The sequence below is a fragment of the Canis lupus genome, chromosome 38, assembly GCF_003254725.2.
Source record: "Canis lupus dingo isolate Sandy chromosome 38, ASM325472v2, whole genome shotgun sequence".
Lineage (NCBI taxonomy): Eukaryota > Metazoa > Chordata > Mammalia > Carnivora > Canidae > Canis > Canis lupus.
The window spans coordinates 16,794,808-16,807,027 of NC_064280.1; the positions used below are offsets into that span (position 1 = coordinate 16,794,808).

Sequence of the window (12,220 nt, forward strand, 5' to 3'; positions counted from 1 at the left end):
GGCACGTCGGGCCAATAGGAAGCCGGAGAAAGCCGACCGCTACCTCGCCGCGGCCCGCGGCCAATGGGCAGCGGGCGGGGCGGGGCCGGGGGCGGGGCCTCGTCTCTTTAAGGAGGGCTTATCCGACGCCGCTCCGGGTCCTCGGTGTTAGAACGCGGGCGGTGATGTCATTGGCAACCAATCAAAAACTTAAAAGGGCCAGCCGGGGCCCGCGCGGAGCAGCTGCTCTCTATTTACATGTAAACCGAACCGGCTGGATGCAGTTAACCCTTTCCGGGGCCGAAGTGTCAATGGGCCGGATCGCTGCTCCGGCTCAAACCGGCTGGGTCCCTGGGCCCGGAGCCCCCCGCGTGCCCCTGCCCCGGGGGTGCGGATCGCGTCTTCTCTTTCCCTCCTACTCGGGACCAAGGATCGGAAGAGTCGGAGTAACTTTCCGAGGGCGGGCCCCGCGAGCAGTCTCCGTCCCCGGCGGGGAGCCGGCTCGCCCAGGCGCTCCAGGTGCTTCGACAGACCCTAACCCGAGATCCGCGGCCGTCGCCGGGCAGCCTGCGGCGGGAGCGGCGGGAGCGGCGGGAGCGGCGGGAGCGGCGGGAGCGGCGGGAGCGCGCAGCCCGGGAGCCGCTCCTGCACCGGGGCCCCGCGAGCGCCCACCACGCGCTGGGGGCGCCGGGGGCCGGGAAGCCGGGCCCGCCCAGCCGCGCTGCTCCCCGCGTCCTCCGCCCGCAGATGTCGCTGCCCCTCCGGGTGCCACCCCGCGCGGCAGCGGCGCGCTCCGGCCCGCCTGCAGCTGCGCGCGGTCACGCCCCCGCCGACCCCGCCGGCCTCCCGGGGCTCGGCCCGCCGCCCGGAGGGCTGCTCAGAGGCGGCGGCCTGGGGCCCGGCCAGAAGCTGCAGGGAGCGCGCGCAGTAGCCGGGCGGTCGCGGGGCTCGCGGTGCGCGCAGGGTCCCCGCCCCCCAGCGCGGCCCCGGGGCGAACGCAGGCCCGCGGGCCCCGCGCTCCTGGGACACCGCCGCGGGCGGAGAAGCAGCCGGAGCGGAGGGTAAACCACCCGCCCAGGTCGACGGGGCGGCGCCGCCGCTCTGGGTTTTCCAGACTTTTTTTTCCCCGAGGAAGAGCCTGGGGGTGGGGCGGGGGTGGGGGCGAGGCAGGCTGGCTTGCGCCTGGAAAATCTCAGAGAAACTGCGGGAAAGTTGTCTTGGGGTACGCAGAGGGGTGGAGATGCTACCTGCGGGGAGCCTGCATCAAAGGACCCTAAAGAAATAAGAGCTTTTTCCTCTTCCCTCGCCTGCAGGCGCAAAGGAGTTTGATAAGGACAGTAGAGTCTTACATGAGGAGCACTATAGGATACTCGGCTATGAGTTTTCTCTCTTACTAGATTGAAGGTGTTTGGAGACATGCTTCGGGCTCCACGCCTGTCTGAGTAAGTAAGCTAAGTGGCAGCGACATATTCGTATAATTGCTTTAAGTGCAGATCTGAAATCAGGAGTTGCCAAAGGATGGCCACGCTCAAAGAGCTACTAAGAGAAATCCCCTTCTGTTGGGGAGGGAGGGGGTATGTATACTTTTTTACACATGTGCATGCACATACACAGTTCAGCTTCCGCACCCGTGTTTTCCACGTGCAGGAAATGCATACAATCATCTTTAAAAAAGGAAAGGGTTTTGGGGAGCCCCTTCTGCGTTCACACACCAATGCACATCCACGTTCCCTTCCTTAATGATAACTAATGAGTACTTAGGACACAGCCTTTGGTCCAAATGCCTTGCGGATCATCAGTAGGCCCTGGCCAAGGAATAATTTGGAATCTGAGTAATTTCATAGAAACCAGAAAAGAAGTTCCCAGAGGGTGTACCCTGGGTCTATTTGGAGCTTTAATAGCTTGCCTTTCCCTAACCATAGAAAATTATCGAAAAAATGTTCACTAATTCGGGATTAGAAAATTCTGGAGATAAATCCTGATTCTGACTCTCATCTGTAGTGTCTGTTCATCCAGAGACATTGTTCATTTATCTGCAAAATGGTAACACCCAGCCCAGAAGAAAAAGGGAAAAGTCCTGGTGTGTGTGTGTGTGTGTGTGGGGGGGGGGGGTCGGGAGGGGACACCATGATGACGCTGCTGATAAAAGGCATTCAGTCAAAAAGCATTGTCCTTGCTTCCAGAAACTGGGTGCCTCTGTGTAAAAGCACTTGTGATCTCTAGATTATGAATTCATGGCTAATGCTTCACTATCTAAGCCCAAACAAAGTAGGGATTTATACAATTGCAGAAGAGTTTATAACAGCTTTCCCACAGACCCAGGAGGGGAATGTCACTTGAGAAACAAATTTAACTCATTTAATGAGATGATTATTTTATTATGCTTTCAAGCTAGTGGGTTATCATAATTTAGTTGACTAAGAGTCGAAGCCATCCAAGCTGAAAAATTAGGAAAAATGGCAACATTCCTCATCATTTATCAAACGTGAAACATGGAAAAATTACCAGATCATTAACATATATAAACATGTAATTTTTTGTTAATTAAGCATCTCTAAAGGTATAACTTATGTTCAAATCATAGAGTGGTAGAAAACAAATTACAGATGGATATTTTTTTCAGTTGCTACACTTCTGAGCTTTTTTTGTACAAAAAGAGGTGATTTTGTTTTGTTTTGTTTTGTTTTTTTGAGTCATAAATGTGAAAACACTATCTGAAGTACTGCCCTTAGATTGAAATTTGTAATACCAGCCAGCCAATGGCTATGAACCTGATCTCTCTACAAATAGCCAGCAAAGCCTTAATGTTCAATTTTAGTCCCGAAGAAACAGCAAAGCATCTTCATTGTATCTGAGTGTTCTATCATGATTATGCTGAGCCATAACTTTGTTCCAACAAACATCCTAAGGAAAATACTGTTTTGATGCAACGCACTATGTGTTAAATCCAAAAGATGAAGATAATTTAGGCCAACATATAAGATATAATTTAGGCCAACAATTGAGAAATATATTAATTAAATGACTTCCTTCACGTGCATGATGGCAGAAGGTAGGATGGCTAGGGGAGCTGGGTTTTCAAAATAATCCTCAAGGTCAAGGTGGATTCTTGGAGGTACTAGAATTAAGGCAGAGAAAGGCTGAAAGGAAACTTAGAAATAATAAACCACAGGTTGTAAAGGTGATAATAAATCCACAAGAAGTGGGGCATGAGCTGAGGGATAGAACAGTGACGTGTGGAGCACCTGAGGTCATTGAGGCCAGCCTGGGGAAACATCCCAAAGCACTTTCCAGGCCCAGAGAAAGCCTAGTGAGAAAGATCCCTTAAAAGAGGTGACCAAAAATTAATTAATTAATTAATTAATTAATTAATTAATTAATTAATTAAAAAAAGGTGACCACTGGGGCAGCCCGGGTGGCTCTGTGGTTTAGCGCCGCCTTCAGCCCAGGGCCTGATCCCGGAGATGAGACCTGCGTTGGGCTCCCTGCATGGAGCCTTCTTCTCCCTCTGCCTGTGTCTCTGCCTCTCTCTCTCTCTCTCTCTCTCTCTGTGTCTCATGAATAAATAAATAAAATCTTAAAAAAAAAAAAAGAGGTGACACTGCCCTGTTTAGTGGGGTGGTGGAGACAGAAGCCGGCCATCTGCTTGTCTCACTATCCATGAGTTTGGAAACAGGGGGCCTGCAGATGTTTCTCATTAAAGCCATGAGTAGGTTGCACCTGTGACTAGAAAAGGCTCTGAGCCACGTAAGGTCTGTATCTGTGTTTTCCAGTGCAGTAGCCATTTGCCATGTGTTGACTACTGAACACTGGAAATGTGGCAAATAGGAACTGAAATGTGCTGTCGGTTTAATCTGCACACGAGATTTTAAAAACCTCATGTAAAAAAATGTGAAATATCTCAATTATGTTTACATCAATTACATGTTGAATTGTTTGGATATGTCCCGGTAAATATGTTAATGAAATTAATCTTACCTGTTTCTTTTTTCTTTTTAGACTATGGCTTTTAGGAACTTTGAAAAGGCTTCTGCACTTTACATATTTTTGTGAGCAGTGCTGTTCTAGAGCTCCTTTGATTTGAGGTCACTTTGGTGCCAAAGGCACCAGAACCACAGAATGTTAGACCTGAACGGGACTTAGAGCTTATCTAGGCCAATAGTTTTCAAACTGTGTTAGGATGAGCCACAGGGAGTGGAGACACCATTGCCAGGGGACGAGTAAAACAAGAGTCCTGGTGGTGAGCTAGAGGAGCTCTGAGACCATGCTCCCACCCCTCACCCCCGACTTGAGATGTATTCTTCTATTCCTGAGACCCTGAGGTAAGATTTCCTTTGAAGAAAGGATTCTGGTTGGTGTTTTATTTTGTTTTGTTTTAACCCCGATGCACCATTTTACGGGTAAGTCCATCTGAGGCCTAGGGAATGGAGATGACCTGGCCAAAGAAGCCATGCTTGACCTCAGGACTTGACCACTTCACGTCAAGGCCCAGCGTAGCATCTACAGAAGAGGAAGTGACTGACCCATTGGGAAATCAATAAACTCCCTGTCTCAACTGAGGGGAACCAATCCCCTTTCCAAGCAGTTAGCTCTTCGTCCCCTCCATTTGTGACCTCAGAAATGCCTCCTGCTTTTTGTCAAAAGGCAACTCTGGCTAGGCCCCGAGTGTGTGGATCGTTGACACAAGCTTCTCTTCTTTATAAAAATACCAAAGAATTCACTGGCGATTGGTTTCCAGCAAGGTGTTGCTCTTCGATGGATGGCCTCTTATTACCACGTGTTGCTACATCAAAGACTTAACATCTCCCCCTTTGCCAGGCTGAGCAATCCTTTTCTCATTAGCAAATGCCGTCAGACCCACAGTGGCACAACCGCAGGAGGCTGTGACTGAGAGCTGTGAAGGTACCTGGTGGGCCGCGGAGACAAGAGGTAAAGCCCCTCCGACGTGGGTCAGGTCTCACACCTAAGCCCAGGAATTAGCCTAACATCCTCAGGACCCTTTAGCGGGTTATGCCTGTGCTGCTCCCAGATGGAGCACGCTCCTTCTCATTGCCCCCTGTGTCATCATGTGCCGTGCTTATCTTTACAATTAAACAGGGCCTGAAAAAAGAAATAAATTAAGTTAAAAATAAATAATAAATAAATAAGTAATAAATAAATAAATAACAATTAAATAGGGCCTGAACCACCTTTACAAATCTGGTATTTGGGAAAGTGGTAATAACAGGTACCAGGTTTTGTTTTGCTCTGTGCCCAGCACTGCCCTGAGTGATCTATGCACATTAACTCATCTAAAGCTTCACACCCACATCCCCGCTTGTAAGAAAGCCTCCTTTTATTAGCCTTAATTGAAAGATGAGGAAACAGAAATACAGACGGGTTAGGAATCTGCCCCGGGTCACACAGCTACAAAGCAGCAGAGGCAACATTTGAACCCAGACAATCCGGCGCCAGAACATCTGCTTTTAACCATTCTGTGTGATTTAATTCACTCTCTCTGTGATTTTATAAACTTTTATCATATCCCCCTCCGCCTCCAGACTGCCAGCATATTTTTAATTGCCTCTTTGTGAGAATTTGCTGGGGTTTTCTCCTCTGCTTTCTCCTGAAACTTCTCGGAGTCCTTTAGGTCCTCACATGGCCTCCCTCCCTGCTGGATCTTCCACGTTTGGGATGGGATCAAAACCTCCCCTGTTTCCAGAATGCTCCCAGGTAGTGCTCTAAACTTGGTCCGTGTTTTGGTCACTGCTGCAGGCAGCATGGAAGAGCCTAGGGCAGCTGCATTACCCAGACCTCAACTCGTTCACCATCCCTTCCCAGCGCCTGGGACAAGTGAGCTCAGCAAGTGCCCGGTGAATGAATAAACGATCAGAGGAACGAACTGAGCATTTTTCTTACGCATTTTTCTTATGTTTCTCCCTGCACACCAGGGCTCATCTGATGCCTTTGAAGCTACTGATCTGGGCCTCCTGCCACAGGGAGAAGTTAAGGCCCCTCCAAAGTCCCTAAATCCAGCCCTCTTCTGAATTACTAATGCAGATATTTACCAAGTAAATGGAGCCCCATGGAGCCCCATTGCTTGCGCATCCCTCTGCTGGCCATATTCTCCCATTCATGGTTTAACTCCAATTTCTTTTTCTTCTGGCTTCAATGCAAATAACATCTTTCTCGTTACCATCCATCTCATTATGATCCATATCGTGCTCGAATTTTGTATCTGTCAGCACTCTGTGCACTGGGATCGTCTTCCAGGCTCTGGAAAATTTCCCCCTTCTTGTTCACCAAGTTTCAGCAGAACGAAGGCATGTTCCTTTTCTCTTTCAACATCTTCCTTTTTGTAGCATTCAACAGCATCCGTTTCCATGTGCTCCTCTCCGGGAGGGGCAGCTCAGCCAGTGTTTGTTTTCCGGCATATCACTGATGCTGATGGATAGCTTTTTTCCAGAAAGAGGCATTTCATCCAGACCTGTGTCTGGAAGCCCACAAGTCCTTCATCCTGCCAGGAATGGGTGATGTGGTCTTAAAAACTTGCTGCTCCGGGGATCCCTGGGTGGCTCAGTGGTTTAGTGCCTGCCTTCGACCCAGGGCATGATCCTGGAGCCCCGGGATCGAATCCCACATCAGACTCCCTGCATGGAGCCTGCTTCTCCCTCTGCCGTGTCTCTGCCTCTCTCTCTCTCTCTCTCTCTCTCTCTCTCTCTGTCTCTCATGAATAAATAAATAAAATATTAAAAAAAAAAAAACTTGCTGCTCCGGTTCTGGACTAGATGGGGACCAATGACCTGAGGAATCCTGTTTCTAGTGTTCTGCGAAGGTGGCTCATGTCCCCTTGGGTGCCCCATGGGGGATGTTCAGTTTTGCCCCTGATTTATGTGATGGATAAAGCAACCACTTCAGAATTACATTCTAGGTCTGCAAGGACTAAGAATGTTACAAATGTGGTAGAAGGGTCCCCTTCTGGGTGAATTGAAGTGTCCACCGTGGGCTGAGAACTAAGCCCACTGGAACACCCAGGCTTGTAGTAGATGCTCAAATGAATGCAGGTCAGGTCAGGTCAGGCCGAGTCACTGCAAGTTATTCACAAGTAAGAGTAAAATCCCTCTTGGTGTTGGCTACATTTGTAGTTCAAGTAGGAATCTTAGGGAAGAAAAATATATTGATGCCATAAACTTCCAGTTCACAAAAAAATTTACAATTTAAAGAAGATAAATAGATTGGATCAGAAGGTGGCCACCAGAGGTGGCACTGTGCTTCATTCATCTGCCAACACACGGAGCCTGCGACATAGCAGGCATGTGTGGCTGAGCAACTGAGTCCCCTTTCTAAGGAGCACAGTGAGATGCACAATTCACAGGGGATTTTTAGCCACCACCAATGCTTCCTTTTGCACTGCCTATTCCTAGGAACTAGGATCACTTTAAATTGGATTAGTCCAATGAAGTGTTTTCTCTATATTCTTCACGGAACAGAAATGAGCCAGCAGATTCTGATTTCCTTTTCCATGCATCGTCCCAAGCCTCGTGTAATACATGAGTTCTCCAGAACCTCGATGAAAAAATTGGAGACTTAGACATTTTACCTGTCCAGATCACCCAGCATATTCCACTGATGGTTGCTTCCAGCCAGCCCAGCATTTTGGACTCCTTTCCTGAAGGTCAAACTTCTGCTTCCCCACTTCCTGCCCTCCAATCATCAGAATTAGTTGTGGAAGGAAGAGGAAAAGGACCAAAAGAAGGAAGGAGAGAAGGCAAAAGGAAGACAGAGATGGCTGGAGATTTTTGTCTTGTTTATCATTTTTTTGCTTGTATTTTTGACTGCAGGTTTGGGGAGTGTGTGCTTGGGCAGAGAGAGAGCAAAGAGTGGACAAGGAGAGGAAATGTTGCTGATTCCAGGCATTTTTGTTTTCATGAGCAAGAGAATCTGGCCATAGCAAGCAGTTTTGAATGTTTTGCAGCCAAAACATGGGAGCACTGACGTGGAATCTGGTAGTCCCCGGCCAATACAGGGTCCCCTCCCACCTGGGGTGGGAAGCAAGCGGTAGGGCTCTGGGTCTCGAGGTATCTCCGAGGGACAGCTCTGACTCAGGCAGCAGCACACAGCTCCTGTGCCCGGCCCAGGGGCCTAGAAAATGTAAGCAGCTAGTCCCTGCCCTCTGGGAAAGCTGACCCAAGGGACATTTTGCGATGTTCAAGTGCATGCCCAGAGCCACTGTATTTGAACCCAGGACAACTCCAAAGACAAGTTTCCCTGATCCCAAGTATAGGGAGCAGATCGTGCCTCTGTCCTACGAGGATGCAAGGCTTTTTCCCTCTGGTGTTTAAGCTACTGTGATCTTCACCTCTGATGATTAATTCCATGTGTCAACTCGGCTGGGCTCTGGTGCCAAGATAGTCAAACATGATTCTGGATGTTTCTATGTGGATGGGACAAGACTGACACTTAAACTGATGGACTTTGTGTAAAGCAGATTATTCCCCATAATGCAGGTGGGCGGGCCTCATCCAATCAGTTGAAGGCATTAATGGAATGAAGATTTATCTCCCTCAGGCGAGAGAGCATTCTACCAACAGCTGGCCTTCACACTTCAACTGCAATGTTGGCTCTTCCTAGGTCTCCAGTCTGCCAACCCATCCTGCAGATTTTGGACTTGCCAGCCTTCCTAACCACATGAGTCAATTCCTTAAAATAAATCTCTCTATATATATAAACATATACCTTTTGATTCTATTTCTCTGAACATCCCTGATCAATATACCTTTCTTTCCTTTTATGGACAAAGAAGAGGAAAGCCTGGGAAATGAACATTTTGTCACATGTTAACACATCTCCTTTCCTATCCTGAATTACTAAAGACACAATTGAGTGCATCTTCATCTGAGTACCTTAATGTCCAAGAGTTTAAAACTAGTGAAAAAGTAATAAGGACACCCTCAATAAATCTAAGATAGAAAATCTTTTTTAAAATTTTATTCTAAGGGGATCCCTGGGTGGCTCAGTGGTTTAGCACCTGCCTTGGGCCCAGGATGTGATCCTGGAGACCTGGGATCAAGTCCCAAATGGGGCTCCTTGCATGGAGCCTGCTTCTCCCTCTGCCTGTGTCTCTGCCTCTCTCTCTCTCTCTCTCTTTCTCTCGAATAAGTAATAAAATTAAAAAAAAAATAATCTAAGATAGGATAACTGATGCAGAGGGAAAACAAATATCCCACCCCACCCTGCCCCACCCTCCACAATTTGTTAGGAAAATGTAGAAAATCCAGTGTGGCTTCTGGCTTTGGGAGTCTAAAGCAATCTAGAGATTGGAAAGATAAAAATAACTCCAAGTTAATGTTTCTGATCCCCTGATTTGCGTCCATTTAGCCCGAAGGAAGAAAGATATGAATATGTTTGCTTTCCCCCAGATGCATATTTAATCTTTATCCAAACATCCTGAAATTGGAGCCTGTCAGGAGTTTCCATAGTAAGTACAGATTGCTTTCCCAATTTTCTATCATGTACTAAGAAAGAGCCATCTTAAATCACAGAATTAATATTGCAGTTACTTAATTCTTGTTACTTTTGCGCTTCCAAGGTAATACAAGCGCAATTGGATCATTATAAGATCTCAGCGTAAGGGCGTGAAGAGTGGACTTCTCAAAATGAAGACGTCACAGCTCACGAAACCACATGGAAGACAAAAGTGTGCTCTATTTCTGCAGCTGCGTCGTGTTTTCTGTTTCCCTGGCTCTTTACAGGAATGTGTGAGGAGCTTGATCTCAAATCTACCAACTCCGCTTCATCCTCCCCAGTTTCTAGTAGACTGGGAAGCCTTTCTCTAGACCAGAGCTTCTCCAACTCTAAGTTTATGCGGATCACCAGGGCTTCTTGTTAAAATACTGGGTCAGGGGTGGGACCTGCCACTCTACACACTTCCCTGGGATTTTGATGGAGCCGGTCCACAGATCGCACATCTGGACCCAGACTGCCCAATTCAGTAGCCGCCAGCCACGTGTGGCTGTTTGAGCATTTCAACTGGAGCTAGTTTGCATTAACATTGACTCTTTTTTTAATGGATTTTATTTATTTATTCATGAGAGATATATATAGAGAGAGAAGCAGAGACCCAGACAGAGGGAGAAGCAGGCTCCATGCAGGGAGCCTGATGCGGGACTCGATCCTGGGACTCCAGGATCACGCCCGGGGCCGAAGGCAGGCGCTAAACCACTGAGCCACCCAGGGATTCCTAACATTGACTCTTAAGTATAAAATACATACCAGGTTTTGAAGATTTCGGCAGGACAAAAGGCATAAAATAATTGAATAATTTCATCTGATCACATGTTGAAATAACACTTTAGAAATATGGAGCTAAATGAAATACGTTACAATTACTTTCACTTTCTTCACTTACAATTACTTTCTTTAAATGGAGTTACCAGAAAATTTCCAATTACATATATTGTTTGCATTTGTGGCTGACATTAAGTGTCTGTTGGAGAGTGCTGCTCCAGGTCAACAGAGCCTGCCCTAGACGTTTTTGTAAGGGACTGAATTCTCTACTCTTTTGGTTCTTTTTCACCGGGCATTGAATTCATCTTTTTGTTTGTTTTAGAGGAAGAGAAAATGCAGGAGTGGGATAAGGGTGGTAAGGAAAGGGGGGAGGTGCAGAGGGAGAGAGAGAAGCCCAAGCAGGCACCACACCCAGCACAGAGCTGGACACAGGGTAGATCCCATGACCCCAATATCATAAGCTGAGCCAAAATCAAGAGTCAGATGCTCAACGTACGGAGCCACTCAGGTGCCCCTGAATCCAGCTCCACGGCTCTCATTGCTGTAGTGTTTGTTTCTGCATCCCTCTTTCCACCCCTTAAAGATGGGTCATCTGACTACCTGGCCATCTTGGGTCCTATCAGTCAGGGTGTGTGCTGTCTGGCAAGGCCTAGCCCGAAATGACATAGAAACCTTCTCAAAAATTCACTGATGGGGTTCCCTTGTGTTCCCCAAAAAGCCTGTGACATACAGAGATTCTTCATAAGGGACCAAGTCTCTTGGCAAAAAGAGCATGGGCTTTAGAACCAAGAGACCCTGGATTTTAATTTGATCAATGTGTTGATTACTTAATCCATAAACTACTCTGTGTCGTTTAGGTGCTAGGGATTCAGTGGTGAACAAAAGTTAACACCTTCCCTTCCCTAAAGAGCTTAAAGTTTAAAAAACAGACATTAAGCCAGAAAGTACATGAATAAATAGACCACAAAGTACAATCCCAGCATCTCCTGTTTTCACGTGTGAACACTCCTGATCCCTTCTGAGCCTTGGTTTGGTTTTTGGAGTGGGAATAAAAGCACTTGCTTCCAGGGGTTTGTGAGGATTAGAAAGAATGATGACATTTGTGCAGCGAGCATTATGCCCGACAGAGTAGGTGCTCAGTGAACAGCTGCCCACCGGCTAAATAAGAACGAGCAGCCCGGATCATATTTATTTGTTGGCTTATTTATATGCTGCCCTTTGATGGGTAAGTTTATGTGTCAACTTGACTGGGACAGGACACCCAGATAGCAGATAAACATTATTTCTGGGTGTGGTTTGTGACCAATGTTTTCAGAAGAGATTAGCATTTGAATCAGCAGCTAGGAAAAAAGCCCTCAGGGGTGTGTATTATCCAATCTGTTGAGGATCCAAAAAGAATCAAAAGGTGGAAAAGAGCTAATTTCTCTCTCCCCCTGCCCTGAAACATCAGAGCTTCTGGTTCTCTGGCCTCCTGACTCCAGGACTTACACCAGGGATGACTTCTCCACCTCCCCATCCCACCACGAGGTGGGTTCTTAGGCTTTTGAAGTTGGACTGAATTTTATTTCATTACCAGCTTTCCTGGGTCTCCACCTCACACTTTGTGGGGCTTCTCGGCCTCCATAACCCCGTGAGCCAACCCTATGGTAAATCTCCTCTTCTATATATCTAAATACGTCCTGTCGGTTCTGTGTCTCTGGAGAACCCCCCAGCACACTGCCATTGTTCCACAAAGCACTTGCAGAAACTGGTTCAATTGTTGTCACGTTGCCCGTGGTTGGTAAACTTCGACTCTGCATGCAGTTCAAACTTCTTGATGCTTCCTAAATCAATACTTTCCACATAAAAAGCATTCAGGAAACATTTCTGGAATCAAACAGTACCTGGGACAGACCTTGCAAGAGCCCTAGCGCAAACCTCTTCATTTGCAGAAGATGCTGGAAGCCGGAGCTGATGCAACTTACCCAGGAACACA

At 47.3% G+C, this 12,220-nt stretch overlaps 1 long non-coding RNA gene across 1 annotated transcript; it reads left to right on the top strand.

The window, feature by feature from the left end:
* Positions 1 to 151: 151 nt before the first annotated feature.
* Positions 152 to 8,691, top strand: LOC118353559 (uncharacterized). Its single transcript, XR_004812741.2, has 3 exons — positions 152 to 498; positions 1,293 to 1,421; positions 3,979 to 8,691. It is a non-coding gene; the product is annotated as an uncharacterized LOC118353559 (long non-coding RNA).
* The last annotated feature ends 3,529 nt before the right edge of the window (positions 8,692 to 12,220 follow it).